The sequence below is a fragment of the Pan paniscus genome, chromosome 1 (genome assembly GCF_029289425.2).
Source record: "Pan paniscus chromosome 1, NHGRI_mPanPan1-v2.0_pri, whole genome shotgun sequence".
NCBI classification, from domain to species: Eukaryota; Metazoa; Chordata; class Mammalia; order Primates; family Hominidae; genus Pan; species Pan paniscus.
Window position 1 is genome coordinate 220,237,836 of NC_073249.2, and position 5,389 is coordinate 220,243,224.

Sequence of the window (5,389 nt, forward strand, 5' to 3'; positions counted from 1 at the left end):
AGTAGCTGAATGTCTGAGGCCCAGCAGGTATGCAGCCCTGTGGGGAGATCCCATCTGATCAGCTGGTCCGGGACTTGTTTGGGAACCTGCAAGCTGCAAGAAGTGAAAAAGATGATGATGGTGGTGATAATGATGGTGACGGTGGTGGTGGTGGTGGTGATGCTGATGGTGATGGTGGTGGTGAGGGTGATGGTGATGGTGATGGTGGTGATGGTGATGGTGGTGGTGATGGTGATGATGGTAGTGGTGAGGGTGATGGTGATGGTAGTGGTGATGGTGGTGGTGAGGGTGATGGTGAGGGTGATGCTGGTGGTGATGGTGGTGGTGATGGTGATGGTGGTGGTGAGGGTGATGCTGGTGGTGATGGTGGTGATGGTGATGGTGGTGGTGAGGGTGATGGTGAGGGTGGTGAGGGTGATGGTGGTGATGACGGTGGTAGTGATGGTGATGATGGTGATGGTGATGGTGGTGGTGGTGACAACAGTGGGGATGTTGATGATGATGGAGATGGTGATAGTGATTGTGGTGATGGTGATGATGGTGGTGGTGATGGTGATGGTGGTGAATCCAGCATTCACATTCTTCCCAGTGCTAAAGACCTTCCTTAGTGCTCAGTCCCATAAGAGCCCTTGGCCCCAGCCTGGATGCCTTGGGACTCAAGCTAGGGTCTGGGAAAAGGGCCAGCTCTGGAAAGGCCTCATGCTGGAACCGTGAAGAATGTGTCCAGCCCAGATGTGAAAAGGACAGCCCCTTCCTCTGCACTGTGCTGACAGACTCCTTGTGTGCATGGGGAAGATGCTGTAGCTAATAAACAGGGAAGAGTCTGAGAGCAGCCCAGATCCCCCCAGCGCTCCTTGAATGCCCAGGTCCCTGCTGCTGCTTCCCCTTACTAAGGGCAAAGGGAGGGTGTTTTCTAAAAAAAACAAGCTAATTCTACAGGAGAACTGGCTGCAGGAGAACATGATGTCCTCCTCATTCCTTAGGAAACCAACACCCTAGAATATAGAGTAAGTAACCAGACTCAGATGATACAGTTGGCTACTAAAGTAAAATCATATTTTACATTTGATGTTGCAGTTACAGAAATGAATCCTATGGCATAGGCCCAGTAGGCTCTTGACCTCTAGAAAGACTTTCTTCTCTGCAATGGATGATACCAATGACCACTTTTTCTAGGGTTACTGGTCAGACAGAATTGGAGATGCAGCACATAAATGTCCACAAACTGGTAGAGAGAAGTTCTGGAAGATATGACAAGTGAAAAAGCAGGGGCAGAAGAATGCAACCCCTCTTGGGATTCTGGATAGAAGTTGATCCGTTTGTATAAAGAGTGAAAGAAAATCGGCTGGGCACAGTGGCTCACGCCTGTCACACCCTCACCCCCAACTCAGGAGGAGCACAGTCAAGCCACCTGCCAGGCATCTTAATCACACGTCTGAATTCTGACTCCAGGTCTCTTTTCAACTGTAGATAGCACCCCTCCCACTTAAGTTCCCAATTTTTGTTTGTCCCCTCCCCGACCAGAAGTTTAGGAAGCAAGTTTGTTCAGCCTGGGAAAGAAGCGGACAGATAAGAGAGAGTGGAGGTTTTAAAAATGTTATCAACATGCCAAAAGCTAGTCATTCAAGAAGGACCAGAAAAAGCCCAAGGTTTAGATAAAGCTGGTTCCTGGAGCCCCCATCCCAAACACTGTCAGAGAAAGGGAAATGAATCTTCACTACAATGCCTGGGCTCTGATAATACTGATTTATCTTAGAGATGCTCTTTTAGAAATGCTCATCTAGAAACACCTTTTCCTGCTGCCCTGAGGGCACAAAAACTCAAAGAGCCAATTTCTTTCACTATCTCCCTTCCTGTAGATATCTCTAAAATTCCAAGGAGCTTATTCAGAGGTAAGGGATGCTGGCAAAACACCTAGCAAACTTGAGAGAGTTTACAGTTGTTCACTATTAGTAATAAGTGGTTTTCAGATCAGCAGTTTCACTTTTTGTTCTTTTTTTTTGAGACAGAATCTCACTCTGTTGCCCAGGCTGGAGTGCAGTGCTGTGATCTTGGCTCACTGCAAACTCTGCTGCCCGGGTTCAAGCGATTCTCCTGCCTCAGCCTCCCAAGTAGCTGGGATTACAGGCATCCGCCATCACGCCCGGCTAATTTTTGTAGTTTTTAGTAGAGACAGGGTTTCACCATCTTAATCAGGCTGGTCTTGAACTCCTGAACTGGTGATCCACCCACCTTGGCCTCCCAAAGTGTTGGGATTACAGGCATTAGCCACCGCACCCAGCCTGTGACTTTCAAATAGCAGGTATCCGCCGGGCATGGTGGCTCATGCCTGTAATCCCAGCACTTTGGAAGGCTAAGGCGGACAGATCACCTGAGGTCAGGAGTTCAAGACCAGCCTGGCCAATGTGGTGAAACCCTGTCTCTACTAAATATGCAAAAATTAGCTGGGCATGGCGGCAGGCAATTGTAATCCCAGCTACTTGGGAGGCTGAGGCAGAATTGCTTGAACCTGAAAGGTGGAGGTTGTGGTGAGCTGAGATAGGGCCATTCATTGGACTTCAGCCTGGGAGACAAAGAGAGACTCCGTCTCAAACAAACAAACAAAACAAATAGCAGGTATCCAGTAAACAAACAGCAGGTATCCAGTTTTCTTTCCTTATTAAAAGTGGGCTGGGCACGGTGGCTCACGCTGCAATCCTAGCACTTGGGAGGTTGAGGTAAGAGGATCACTTGAGCCCAGGAGTTTGAGACCAGCCTGGGCAACATAGTGAAACCCTATCTCTACAAAAAAATAACTAGCTGGACATGGTGGTGTGTGCCTGTAGTCTCAGCTACTTGGGTGGCTAAGGCATGAGGATCGCTTGAGCTGGGGAGGACCAGGCTGCAGTGAGCCATAGTTGCGCCACCACAATCCAGCCTGGGCAACAGAGAGAGACCCTGTCTCAAAAACAAAACAAGGCCAGGCGTGGTGGCTCATGCCTGTAATCCCAGGACTGTGGGAGGCCGAGGCAGGCGGATCACTTGAGGCTATGAGTCTGAGACCAGCCTGGGTAACATAGTGAAACCTCATCTCTACAAAAAATACCAAAAATTAGCTGGGCACAGTGGTGCGTACATGTAGTCCCAGCTACTCAGGAGGTTGAGGCAGGAGAATTGCTTGAACCCAGGAGGTAGAAGTTGCAGTGAGCCGAGGTCGAGATACTGCACTCCAGCCTGACCGACAGAGTGAGACCCTGCCTCTAAAGAAAAAAACAACAAAAGTGTATTTTACCTCAAATTCACCAATCTGAACTCTAAATTCATCCCAGCCCCTCCCCCAAGGACTCCTTCACAAACTCAGGACATTGAATCTCCACATGATCTGTGTTCAAGTCAGAAATGTGGGGGTTGTGGCCGGGCGCAGTGGCTCACACATGAAATCCCAGCACTTTGGGAGGCCGAGGCAGGTGGATCACTTGAGGCCAGGAGTTCGAGACCAGCCTGGCCAACATGGAAAAACCCCGTCTCTACCAAAAATAAAAAATTAGCTGGGCATGGTGGCACACATCTGTAATCCCAGCTACTCGGGAGGCTGAGGCAGGAGAATCGCTTGAACTTGGGAGGTGGAGGTTGCTGTGAGCCGGGATCATCGTACCACTGCACTCCAGCCTGGGTACCAGAGCAAGACTCTGTCTCAAAAAAAAAAAAAAAAAAAAAAAAAAAGTGGGGGTTGTCCCAGACGCCCTTCCTCTCACACCCTGAGTGGGTGCCCAACGCTGCCACCTGACTGGCCCCAGCATCCCGCCTGCCTGCGTGCCTGCTCCAGAAGGGTCTCTTCTCCGCAGGGCCAGTCTTTGAACGAGGTGGGTCAGGTCTCTCTCTGGTGGTTCTGTCTCTGTCTTGACACCTCACCATGGCCCTGGCTACCTCTCCAACTTCACCTCCTACCATGTTTCTCTAACCCGCCCCTCACCGCTCCTGCGGCAGGGCCTCTACACTCCCTGCTCCTGCTGCCTGGTATGCTCTGAACAGACACCTACTTGTCTCTTTCACACCCAAAAGTCCTCAGATTCCCACTAAGATCTCTCTTCGGAGAGGCCTTCACTTCCCATCATGCAATTCCCCTGTCACTGCCTCCTTACCCTCCTTAATTTTCTTCATAGAATGTGGGTATTTTCGTATTTGCTTTCATCTCTCCCCGGCACCCACAACATAAGCTCCCCAAGGACAAAGGCTGTGTTTCTCCCTGGCGTATTCCCAGCAGCAGGAACAGCACTTGGCACACAGTAGGTACTGACTGAGCACACAGCTGGGGAAGGAATGAAAGCCTAAGCACTGCTCCTACTTCACACCTGAAATGTCACTTCCTCAGAAGCCTCCCTCCCCACTCCCCACCATGGAAATCGTCTCTCCCTTAGCATTATCATCTGTTAAAGCACTTACTAAAATAGACAATTACACATGTGTTTGCATTGTAAAAGTTAACATCTGCCCAGCCTTCTGGACTAGGGTCAGCCACCCACAGCGTGAGGGCCGTCCCAAGCAGGTCTTTCGCTGGCAGTGACGAGACGGCTGCCAGTGCTCTGGGTTGCCAGCATATCCTCTTGGCCACTCCAGCAGCTATGAGACCCTCGGATGGAGTCTCGTGGACTGACTGAGCTCACCTGGGTCACACGGCCAGTGGTAAACAGGGCTCGGATTGGCTGGGTCTGGATCACGTGCCCGCCCAGGAGGAACTGGGTGGTTCACAAGGAATGCTGGGTGCTATTACCTGGGGAAGGGAAAAGAGATGTTGGGCCAACCTTGAAAAGTTTTTATCCAAGTACTCTTTCCATAATGGAAAAAGGAACTGGTGTATAAAAATTCACCAGTACAGCCAACTTTTTTTCTTTCTTTTTTTTTTGGAGACAGGGTCTTGCTGTGACACCCAGGCTGGGGTGCAGTGGTGTGATCATAGCTCATTGTAGCCTTGACCCCCTGGGGCTCAAGTGATCCTCTCACCTCAGGCTCCTAAGTAGCTGGGACTACAGGTGCATGCCACCATGCCTGGCTAGTTTTTGTATTTTTTTGTAGAGATGGAGACTTGCTATGTTGCCCAGGCTGGTCTTGAACTCCTGGCCTCAAGCAATCCTCCTGGCTCGGTTTCCTAAAGTGCTGGGATTACAGGCATGAGCCACCACACCCAGCCCTCATTGGTATTTTTTAATAGCACATTAAAAACACACACCTAATAAGCAGAGAAAATCACAAGCCTCTTAAATTCTGTTTGTATGCCTTTCCTCCTTGCTGTGTAAAATGTGGTCACTGTTCCTTTATTTCAGTGCCATATGGACAGTTAAGAGCTGCAAATGAAGGTGATACGGAATTTAATTTCACAAAAGAAATGAGAGACAAAACAAGAAACAATCAG